Source organism: Bos grunniens, chromosome 4 (genome assembly GCF_055505025.1).
Source record: "Bos grunniens cultivar Pamir isolate PY7600 chromosome 4, Bosgru_T2T1.0, whole genome shotgun sequence".
NCBI classification, from domain to species: Eukaryota; Metazoa; Chordata; class Mammalia; order Artiodactyla; family Bovidae; genus Bos; species Bos grunniens.
The window spans coordinates 50,149,375-50,161,888 of NC_141168.1; the positions used below are offsets into that span (position 1 = coordinate 50,149,375).

At 42.0% G+C, this 12,514-nt stretch overlaps 1 long non-coding RNA gene across 1 annotated transcript; it reads right to left on the reverse strand.

Annotated features, from left to right (window-relative positions):
* Positions 1 to 7,548: 7,548 nt before the first annotated feature.
* On the reverse strand, positions 7,549 to 11,768 carry LOC147374091 (uncharacterized). Its single transcript, XR_015163187.1, has 3 exons — positions 11,615 to 11,768; positions 9,933 to 10,105; positions 7,549 to 8,771 (listed from the first exon to the last, which is right to left on the reverse strand). It is a non-coding gene; the product is annotated as an uncharacterized LOC147374091 (long non-coding RNA).
* Between the last annotated feature and the right edge of the window lie 746 nt (positions 11,769 to 12,514).

Below are 12,514 nucleotides of genomic sequence, written 5' to 3' on the forward strand. Positions count from 1 at the left end.
AAAGACCTCCCACTGGAAGATTTACTGTGCACTTGAGCATTTAAACATCTTCTTCCCTATAAAAGCAGAAGCCATGCTTCGCCTTTTCTATGCTTTCCTGTGGGCAAAATCTACTTTCTGGCCACACTGGAAGGCTTGGCCATGGGACTTGCCTTTGCCAGTAGAATACTAGCAAATATTTTGTGAAAGTGTTAGTTGTTAAGTCGTGTCCAACTCTTTGCCACCTCATGGACTGTAGCACGCCAGGCTCCTCTGTCCATGTAATTCTCCAGGCAAGAATACTGGAGTGGGTTCAGTTCAGTTCAGTCGCTCAGTCGTGTCCAACTCTGCAACTCCATGGACTGAAGCATACCAGGCTTCCCTGTCCATCACCAACTCCTGGAGCTTGCTCAAACTCATGTCCATCGAGTCAGTGATGCCATCCAATCCTCTCATCCTCTGTCATCCACTTCTGCCTTCAATCTTTCCTAGCATCAGGGTCTTTTCCAGTGAGTCAAATCTTCTCATCAGGTGGCCAAAATATTGGAGATTAAGCTACAGCATCAGTCCTTCCAATGAATATTCAGGACAGATTTCCTTTAGGATGGACTGGTTTGATCTCCTTGCAGTCTAAGGGACTCTCAAGAGTCTTCTCCAACGCCATAGTTCAAAAGCATCAATTCTTCAGTGCTCAGCTTTTTTTTTTTTTTTTTGACTGAAGGATAATTGCCTTACAGAATTTTGTTGTTTTCTGTCAAACCTCAACATGATGGTCCAATTCTCACATCCATACACAACTACTGGAAAACCATAGCTTTGACTATACAGACCTTTGTAGGCAAGGTAATGTCTCTGCTTTTTGATATGCTTTCTATGTTTGTCATAGCTTTTCTTCCAAGGAACAAGCATCTTAATTTCATGGCTGCAGTCACCACCTGGTCTGGAGTGAGTAGCCATTCCCTTCTCCAGGGAATCTTCCTGACCCAGGGATCAAGCCTGGGTCTCCCACATTGCAGGCAGATTCCTTGCCATCTGAGCCACCAGGGAAGCCCCAAATATTATGTAGACCATATCTAAACAGAAGCTTTGGATGTGCTTGAATAATTTGGGTCAATTTCTTTGTTCCTCCCCCCTGCCATGGGAAGAATGTGTCCCAGATAAGGACAGCTGCTTCAACGTAAGTCCTAGAACAAAAAGAAAAGTGGAACTCAGCAGAGCCAAGTCAAGTCAGAGCTGACCTATAGACCTAGAAGCAAAAAAGTAACATTAGGAGATTTCTGGTCTGAAGACAAAGGAGAAAGTCTCAGAAAGGGCAAGTCTGACCCTAACGGCCAAAATATTAAACAGTGATCAGGCACTTGGTGGTTCAGGGAACTGCTACTGGAAGAGATTTGAAAGTGAACAAGACAGAGGTGGCAGCCTTGAAGAATCATTCTTTCTAGGAAAGAATCAGAAACGTAGAAAAGGAGCCACGTGCCTTGAAGATGCAGCAATGAGGATAGGAAGAATATAAGAAGGTAACAACTAAGAAATTTTTAGAATTTCTATAGAAACAAAAAGAGTTACAGCATCTCGGCTGATTCCAGTCAACCCCACTGCTATCACCACCGATATTATCCTTTATGGATACTGAACTCTATTACCAAAAATGAGATGCAGAATAGTTTCTCATGGAGAGAAAATTTGTCCACAAAATGCCTGGGAATCAAAAAAATCCAACCCACTATATGTAATACCACTGTAAAAAGAAAACAAAACTATAAAAGATATTTCAGTTAATAAAAACTCTCCCTGAAAAATCCAACCATGAAGCTGAGACACATATAACACAATACTGATTGAGTATTGACATTATACTGGTTGAGATTGAGTTACTTTCAAATAAACCCACATATATTCAAAAACTAAAACTAAAAATAGACAAGAAATAGGAAGAAATAGAGTTCATTTTACTAAGGAAAGAAAGAAACAGAAAAGACAAAAGTATCTCTGTAACTACACGATGTCTAAGGGAGAATAGATAAAAATATAAATTAAACACATTATAAAACAGAACAAATGAGTAAATGGGTTCGTGATGCTGACAGTCAAGGTTCTAACTATAAAGACATATAAAAATGGAATGGGGAACACAAGGAAGAGTCTGTGGGTTTGGATTGGAATTGACAGTATCAATATCAACTCATAATATCATTAATAACTTCCTATATGTTTTAAATTCTAAAATCAGAGGACCTCCCTGGTGGTTCAGTGGCTAAGTCTCTGTGCTCCCAATGCAGGGGGCCCGGGTTTGACCCTTGGTCAGGAAACTAGATCCTGCTGCAAATAAGAGTTTGTGTTCTGCAACTAAAGATCCCACATGGCACAACGAAGACCCAGTGCAACCAAGTAAGTAAATACATAAAAATAATTTAAAAAAGAAAAATACTTAAAGTCAATTACATTCCAGTTAGCTGTTAGTACATCTGGCACCAAAGTCTTGGTATCTAAGTATCATTCACAACTAAAAGGAACCAGGGACCTCTGGAGAAATGACTGATTCCAGGACTGGGGCAGAGAAGGTAAAGATGAGTCTGGAATATTTTATTGTGCAGAAAGGAAGGAAGCTCTCACCAAAATGACAAAGATCTGTCAAAAGCATACAGGAGCCCCCTTGAAAGTGTTCCCATTAGCCAAATCTGAGGCAATTTGAGCATCAAAACAAATGGATGATAATCCACTTAATAAAATGGAATCTGTGAGTAATGGATAAAAAAGAGAGAGAAGGGAAAGAAAGGTCCTTCCATTAAATAGAAATGTGAAAGGAGTAGGGAGCACTCTGGATTTAAGCTTCCACCCCCTCCCTTTACCCAGGCAACCTTGTCTGATCACAATTTGCACACAATTTGCACACCTGCCCCAGGGAGCAGAAAGAAGCACCTCATTGACCACACTGGTCGGAAAGACAGACTTCTCCAGGGAAATCATTACAGTCAAGAGGAGCCTTCATAAATCCGGAAAGGGGGTGAAAAAGTGAAGTAACCAAAGGTTACAGACTATGAGCTGCTGATAAGACCTGGTGACAGGAGCGTGGAGTCTCAGTCCTGCTGACAACAGAAAAGAGAAAGAGTTCTGATAAAGAAACGAAAGACTGCTCATCAACTGAGAAACCCTTGAAGCCACAGAGCAAGGTTAGAATTACATAGCATAAGCTACGTGACTTCCCCTCTTGAATTATCACAGACCTCAATCGTCCATCATGGATCTTTTTCCTACTGCTCCTGAATGCATCCTCAGAATCTTTCTCAGCACGGTTACCCACTGGCTTTTTATCCAAGGCAAAGGACATCTTTTCTATGTGTGTGAGAGCTTTACAAAGTTGGTAGCAGAAAGGGGAAGGAAAAGGAAGAGAAGCCTGAGTGCTGGGTCTCAATTCAGCACCCATGTTGGTGACAGACCTAAATCATACTGAGTATAAGTACATTTTAGAGTTTACAACCCAAACAACTACTAAAATTTTAACATTATAGCAGTTCGGTGCTTTAAAGGTCAATTCCTTTCCAGTTATAAAGAAGAATTATTTCTCTAAGCAGTCCAGAAAGTATGAACTTAACCATGGAATGTCAGAAAAAGCACACCAAACTTTTACTAAATCTACCTGTGGTGCTGGGAATGTTTATAGTCATCTAACCCAAAAGCCAATCAAAATCTCATGTTGAGCTTCTACACCTCCACTTAAGAAATCAGGAGTTTAAGACTCACACACATAGAAAACAGACTTGTGGTTGCCAAAGAGAGAGGGGCAGTGGGGAAGGAATAGATTGGGAGTTTGGGACAAGCAGATGCAAACAACAAGATCCTACTGTAGAACACAGGGAACCATATTCAATATCCTGTCATAAATCATAACAGAAAAGAATATGTATATGTGTATAACTGAATCACTTTGCTGTACAACAGAAATTAACATAACACTGTAAATCAACTACACAGTACTTGGATAAAATAAAATTTTAAATAGGAAATAAGCAGCTAAGACCATGGGGGCTCCAAGGGACTTAAGATTCTACCAGTTGCCCCACGCTCCCTGAAGTCATGGGAGGCTGGACTTGTTAGCTACAAGCACTAGTATCTTAGGGCAGTAGAATCAGAATAACACAAACAAATTTTAAAGTTTTCATAATAAGAAAAGACCAGACTGGGCCCCATCTCTCTCAAGCCCAGTTTTCTAGTCCTCAAAGCCCATAATGAATTGCACAGCTTCTCTACGATTATAGACCTTCCTACTGAAAGTTCGGTTCAATGAGTTAGTATGAAAATTGTCAGCAGGCCTCACACATTAGAGCAGGAGTCAGCAAGTTTTTCTGTAAAGGCCTGGATAGGCAATATTTTCGGCTTTGTAGATCATGCAGTCTCTACCTCAACTACTCACCTCTGCCCTACAAAGCAGAAGCAGCCCTAAATAAACAAATGGTTGTAACCGTGTTCTAGTAAAACTTTATTAACAACTGGCACTGCGCTAGATTTGGCCCAAGGCCATTTTGCTGAGCCCTCATGCTGTTTGCTCAGTGTTGAGTCCAGACGAATGGCTGCCACAATTCCACCCCCAGTCCTGGAATGAGACTTTTCCTTCCGTCAGACTTACTATGAAAACTTCAAAATTCTTTTTCATTATTCTGATCCTACTGCCCTAAGATACTAGAACGTGTAACTAACAAGTCCAGCCTCCCATGACTTTAGGGAGCATGGGAAAACTGGTGGCATCTTACGCCCCTTGGAGCTTCCATAGTCTTATCTGCATATTTCTTACTTACCTAGGTATTTAAAAATTCATTTTATTGAAGTACTATAGAGTTGATTTACAATGTTGTGTTGATTTCTATTGTACAGCAAAGTGATTCAAAGTGGCTCCTTTGTTTAATCTTCAAGGGAATGTTTACGTGCTATTGGCTACACCACTGCCTCCTGAGTTCTCATTTACAAATGTTATGGGGACCACTGAACATGAGCTAACGAGCAACGTGTTGGCACAAAGAGGATCTGGAGGCTCCACTGAAAACACTCCTAGTACACAGTTAAAATGTCATCACTGGAGATGCATTTTTGCACTCAACCTTCCAACTTGAGTTTGCTGGAAAAGTTCACATTTGCCTTTTCATTCCTCACCCTGTGTTGTGACGGCTTCAGGCCTTTAGCAGGGGCCGTATTTAAATTGTCAGGAGATGTCAACAAGTCGTGAGGGACAGCCTCACACTGGCAGCAATTACTAGAGGGCAGTGATCAATGGGGGTCTTTTGTTAGCATTGCAGGATCACCATCGACTCAGGAAGTAAGTGTCCTGGCGGTTTAGGCGAAAGCTGAAATGGACAAGCAGTTTCACCCGGGCTGCACATAAGCCACAAACCTACACTTATGCCATTAATTATTCCTGCCCAAATAACTGGGAGAGGGGGAGTGTTACCCTCCACCGTCTGCAGTCTACAAGAAGAGGGGTTGGCCAGGCTCACAGAGGTTCTATTTACGGGGCCAGGAAATGCATCCTTCTTGCTTTCCGGGAAAGGGTGATAGACTTACTCTGCTGAGATTCCTTCTATAAACAAGGCAAGACCACGTGATAGCCACTTGGTAATGAAAGACTGAAAGCTTGGTCGTGGTTTTTAACTCCAGAGATTATATTTAACTGGCATGATGACCTGACAAATTACTCCGATATGAAGAGACACCCTTTATAATCCATAATGCCCATGTTGACTTGCTTTTTTTTCTTGTCTTTTTTATTTTTTTTTTCCACTTTCTTGCTTTCTACTCACACAGTTTGTGCAATAGTATGTCAAGTTGAAAGTTGAGAGAAAGGTCCACTGTGATCATCATCCAACCCTAATTACCATAAAGAATAGACGTACTTAGAATGATGTTTTTCAGGAGCAAGCAGTCAAAAATCTCATTTCCACATTATTTTGTTTCTGGATCTTCCCATAATATTCACCTAGTTCAACGCCACCTCCTCAAGAAACTTTGCCCCATCTAAAAGCTAGAAGCAATCTCTCTTGCCTCTGAGCTTCTGTAGGAATTCTTCTGCATCTTCCCAATACGCCCTGTGCAGGCTCTCTTTATGCTTCGATGTGAACGTGCCCATCCTCCCCACCTCACCTGCTTCCTCTGGAGCAGGAATCAAATCCCATCCACCCTTGCAGTCTCCGTAGCACCCACAACGGTGCCTCAAATGAAGTCAGGGCCGGACAAATATGTCATGAATGAGCAAAGTAGCTACTGCCTCTGTCTCTGGAACTCAGGGGACCAACATCAGCATGAGTATTTGGCTTCGTAAGTCATGATGTTATCGCATGGGACTTCCCTTCCAATTAAGATTCAAAGAATACAAAAGACCTCTGCTTCCTTGACAACAAGAAAATTTCAGGCAAAATCAACATCAACTGGCTTTTCTGTAGGGCTAATTGAAGAGCTATGGGAACAAGGAAGTCTTGATGAATCCAATTCCAGAGAGAAATGGTGTCACTGCAGATGGGAAAGCAGAATGTCATTTGTGAAATGATCCTGAATTACATTCTCGCTGGTGCACCATAGAGTCCTGCCTTCAGAACAACACTGGGCTCTAAAGTCACCTAGAGGATGTAGGGGAAGCAAAGTGAGTTGACTACACAGGGATCCCTCTGATCTCCTTGGCAACTGCACCAGAAACCCCTCTGCATATGGGGTAGTTTCTCACCCCCAGAAGAGCCATCTCAGAGAATTCCCGCCAAATTCCATAGGATGGAAAGCTGGTGTGCTGCCTCCAGATGAGAACAGATAGTGATGAATGAGGCCCTTTTCCAGCGAGGCTCTCACTGAGGAAGTACGCTTCTGAGTGCTGACACCATCTCCCCGGATCACTGAGTAGCACTATTCCACAGGGGCCCCAAGCAATGGAAAGAACATCCAGCCAGAGGAATGTTTCCCATTTAAAAATTGGCTTCGTGGAGAGGTAATTATGTCCTAAGGTAAATTTTAAGTATAAGAAAGGACAGCCATTTCCATACATGAAATTACGCCATTTAACTTTATAATCATATCTTTCCTCAAGCAGTTAAGTTAATTTTTAGATGAAGGGCTTAACCATCTGTTTTTACTACGTGAAATGTCTTATTCTGTAACTTTCGCAGCTATTGGCCTTCATTTCTATGTGAAAAATCAGAGATTATCAGGAGTGTAGTTTCAACCATTCAGCCATATCTACAGGGTTTGCAGATTTATGACAGAAGGGAGACACTTCTTCCCCAAAAGAGTTTGCGGTCAATAGATTCCTTGGGCCACTCGACTGTAGCAAGTCCCTTTTGTGATGTTTTTCTTGGCACATGGGTTTGGCATAACCTGAATTGAAAGTAACTATTTCTGACTTAGTACATACAAAGAAAATGTGCCCATCTCTGGCTCAGTTTGCAAACCTGTAAAGTAGGAATAGCAACATTTACTTACGCCACAAAAAAAGCTGCTGTTTAGTGTTGAAATGTGTATTTTATAATTATGAAATGAAACTAAATGATAAAAAGATATTACTGCTGTTATAGGTAAGATGCCAAAAGAATGCAAGATGTGGGAAAACAGGCTTTATTTATGTACAAAACAGATGACTATGCCCTGTGGACTTTATTCAGAGAAAAAACATGGGGAGATTAAGCAAAATTATTTTAACTAGTAGAAGGTGGAAGAAAAACAGTGGTGACATAAAACTTTGGCTGAGTCTTCCTGCTCTGGGAGGATCATAGGAATTTCCTCAGATTGGTCAACATGACAAATCACACATCTTCATCTTCTATTTCTGACAAAATGAGCTGGACTCTAGTAAAGATTTATTCTCAGTGGCTGTAGCAGGGACAGTGGTTCTTGACCTGTTTGATCCAAAGGTCCCTCTGAACATCTGATAAAAAAATTTACATCCCTTTAAAATTCACATTGTTGTTGTTGCTGTTCAGTTGCTCAGTCGTGTCCAATTCTTTGCAAACCCATCGTCTATAGCACACCAGGCTTCCCTGTCTTTCACCATCTCCCAGAGCTTGCTCAAACTCATGTCCATTGAGTTAGTGATGTCATCCAGCCATCTCGTCCTCTGTCATCCCCTTCTCCTCCTGCCTTCAATCGTTCCCAGAAGCAGGATCTTTTCTAATGGGTCAGCTCTTCACATCAGGAGGCCAAAGTAATTACAGCTTCTGCATCCATCCTTCCAATGAATATTCAAGATTGATTTCCTTAAGGATTGACTGATTTGATCTCCTTGCAATCCAAGGGACTCTCAAGAGTCTTCTCCAACACCACAGTTCAAAAGCATCAATTCTTTGGTACTCAGCCTTCTTTATGGTCCAACTCTCACATCCATACATGACTACTGGAAAAACCATAGCTTTGACTAGATGGACCTTTGTTGGCAAAGTAATGTCTCTGCTTTTCAATATGCTGTCTAGGTTTGTCATAGCTTTTCTTCCAAGGAGCAAGCGTCTTTTAATTTCATGGCTGCAATCACCATCTGCAGTGATTTTGGAGCCCAAGAAAATAAAGTCTGTCACTGTTTCCACTGTTTCCCCATCTATTTGCCATGAAATGATGGGACCAGATTCGATGATCTTTTGTCTTTTGAATGTTGAGTTTTAAACCAGCTTTTTCACTCTCCTCTTTCACTTTCATCAAGAGGCGTTTTAGTTCCTCTTCACTTTCTTCCATAAGGGTGGTGTCATCTGCCTATCTGAGGTTATTGATATTTCTCCCGGCAATCTTGATTTCAGCTTGTGCTCCATCCAGCCCGGCATTTTGCATGATGTACTCTGCATATAAGTTAAATAAACGGGTGACAATATACAGCCTCAACGTACTCCTTTCCCAATTTGGAACCAGTCCGTTGATCCAGGTCCAGTTCTAAAATTCACAGAGGCACATCCTAATAACCTCAGTTATTATAACGGTAGCATCTAGTATTTAGAGAATACTTCAGTGGCTGGCATGGTGTTAAGTGCATTTTGCTGTTTAATCTTCACACTAACCCAATGAGGTAGGTATCATTTCCCCCATCTTACGGGTGCCTTTAGAAGCTTGGAGAGGTTGAGTTACTTAGCCTCCCATAAAAAAATTTGCTTATGATTGTAGGGATTCCCAGACCTTACTAAAGTCCAACTGTGTGCCACCAAGCAGGACCCCAGGTTAAGAACCTGCCCCCCAGAGACAGAACAGATGCACACAAGGACTCTTCAAGATGTGACTGAGGATCAGTCAATCAAAGCTCATTCTAAAACACCAAAAACACCACCATAGATGTGTCTACATACAAGCACACATATATGTCTATATGTATGTATGAATTATCATGTCTAGGACTGACCAATTATTATTTTGGATGCTGGTCTCTAAAGTTGATTGAAACTGATGACCTGTCTCACCTCTATCCAGCTCTGTTACCTGATAAGATACTATTATGAGGTGTTTACACCCCTCCCCCAACACACACACACACACACACACACTAATCAAACAAAAACTACATTTCAGCCACCAGAAGCCCCAGCATTGACCCTGGGGAGGTGTCAGATAAAGGGCTCCCAACCAATAGACAGATTCACAGTTCCTCCACTGACATTGATAATGAATAAAATATTACCCTGGGCCTTAAAGCCTCTCTCAGACCCATTACTGATGACCCTCCCTGTCACTGGGCTCCTCTAGGAGCTGGCGTTTAATCATAGGCGTGCAATGACCTCAGGGGACTGATGCTGGTTCCAGGGAAGGGGTGGTTAACATTAAGTGCCACTGAGGAATCCGGCGAGCCATCTCCAAGGAACCTGACAGCCTGCATCTTTCAGCCAGTATCCAGGTGAGCCAGAACCTATAGCAGAGACTGGCCCTGGACCCCACATCCACATAGGCTTGCTAAACAGCCCTCCAGCCTCCCATCAGTCTTCCAAAAAGAGGGTCAGCCTGAAAGTCAGTATTACCTGCAGGCTTCCAGGACATCTGCTCAAACACAGAGCAGCTTCAGGAAGAAAGTGCTGGCCATTGGGGTGTGTTTTCCCCTCTTCCTTCCCAGCAAGAGACTTTGAAGTTTAGGTGGTAAGCCAAGAGTCCTCTCCGAACATCAGGAGTTGTCAAAAGAAGTTATCCCGTCCTCCTATTGTGGGAATCAGTAAAGAGTTGACTGCTACCCTGAAGGGTGAGTTTTCTAATTAGCATGGAACTTAATTGTGTCATAACCATGTGCTGATCCCCTACCCAAATTTCGTGGCCTGACCCCTGGCCAAGGGAAAAAAGTCAACGTTAAAAAAAAAAAAAATCTCCATTAGGAAATATCAGAGACGGATCATTGTGGAGTGTCTTTAAACTACAGTGAATGAAAAGTGCTTTGGTGCCATTTCATCCAGCATGAAAAAGAAAATATCGATCTAAAGCCAAGATACTTTTTAAAAACACTATCCAGGAGTTATTTACCACCCTCCAACTTTCCAAACAAATCAGTTGTTGATTTGTTTATTCATTACAGAACCAGACACATCTGGCCACTGAAAGCTATCATATGGTGGTGGGGTGAAAAAAGAATTCAAAAATGAAGCGAGCTGAAGATCAAAACATGCTGCAAAAAAGTTCAGGGCTCAGGCACACCTTCCAAGTCATGTTATTCTATGCTATTCATACCACTTTCCTTATTTATGTAAAACAATTTTTGTTTTCTTTTCCAGAAAGAATGCTGCCAATCGCCAGAGGCAGACATGTTTATCAAGCTGTGCATCTCACAGTCTGACATAAAATCTGTGGCCTTTGGTACAGCTGAAAAACACTCTGTCAACACCATGGAGAGAGCAAGCCCGTGGCTCTGGCCTCGACCCAAGGAGTGCAGGGGAAATGGACAAAAACTTGACTCGCAGCCAAAAATTACAAGATGAGGGAAAGGCAAACTTGAGGCGAACAAACCTTTTCCATCGAGTCTGTTTAACATCTCGTGTAAGTATCCAAACCACAAATCGGTCAGTGCTTAGGTGAAAAGACAAGTTTTTCTCCCTTTTGGAAAGCTATTTTGCTTAAGCTTCTATGAATACATCAATTATATTAGCCCTGAAAGTGTCTGTCAGTGTGATGTTAAAAGGTCCACTATTTTACAGACTGCCCACTTCAGAAACAAAATACCCTTCAAACTCCTTGCCCTGAATTGCTTGGGCCAAAAAAGAGCTCCAGGGGAAAAAAAGTGTAAACTCAGCCAGACTCAGAGAGAGAAGACCCACTGGTTTTAAGTAAACTTGTATTAATATTTGCCAACTTAATAAAACCCACCAGCACTTGCGTGCCTTCATGTTCTTCAACAAGTCAGGAAAAGCTCTTCTGTGACAGAAAGTGTGAGACCAAAGAGAAAGTTGTCAAAGAGCCCCCACCCCTTCAGCCCAACTGTGCTTGGAAGTTTGGGGAGCCAAGCTTAACAGAAGAAAAGACCAGCCCCAGGAAGACAGTCCTGAGCTTTCCTTCAAGGCAAGTGTTTGGATCCCCAGAGAAGGCATCTACCATAGCCAGACAGCACACCCAAAAAGCACTGTGTCAAGAGAAGCAGTTCACAGGTCTTTGCATAGAGATAGAAAAAATATATATAATGACAGCTCAAAATTGTGCGACTTCCAATGGACTGTATTATTACCTGGTGCTCATCAGTCAATTGCAATCACCCCTGGCTAAACTTCCAGAAGTGGAGCCATCTCAGAGCTGTTGTTTTCATCGTTATGTGTTCTTTCCAAGGCTCTTCTATCCCGGCCTCTTCCAGCCATATCTACCCTCGATCTCCACCACCCTCTGTTGCTTTCGTTGGCCAACCCGCCTGAAATGGGAGAGTTTGAATCCTTCATGCTATGTGCATAGCCAACATTCCACAAGATTTATGTCATGAAAGCCTGAAAAAATGACAAATGGTGGGAAAGAGGGCCAAAGGGGGATGTAAAAATAAATCCAACTATGATTTAACCAAAGGTGGCCCTGTACCTATACTCAGTGGGTCCCGTGAGATCCTAAGGGGCATGGGTTCAACAAGACAGAAAGAAAATGCTTCATGAGTATCTCCATAATGTTCTTATTTCCCATTCAAAATCTCTTTGGAAAAATTTACTTTTCACCCTTAAGTCATAATCCACTTGTGGCAAAATAGTAACCACACACCTAGATTGAGCAAGTGGATGACTAGTCATGAGGAGGGGCAATTCTTTTCTAAGATATTTACATCTATTCTCTAAAAACTAAGCAGAGGTGGTTGCCAGCTGTGACTACAGTCATGGAAGGCAAGTTCCCCACCTGAGGGGTGAGGATGACCACACTGGAGGGCAGCTTTTCCATAAAGTAGTCCATTTGCCTTGGTCACCATTTAATAAGCACACTGAAATGTTCACTTTACCAAAGGTCACCAACTTCAGTAAACTATGGCCACCATGCGATGGAATACCATCCCAACACTAAAACTTATTCTTACAAAGAGCTTTAAACATATTAAAATGCTCTGAAATTACATTAAAAGGACAGCAGCAAGGTGGACAACTGCATTTGCCATATA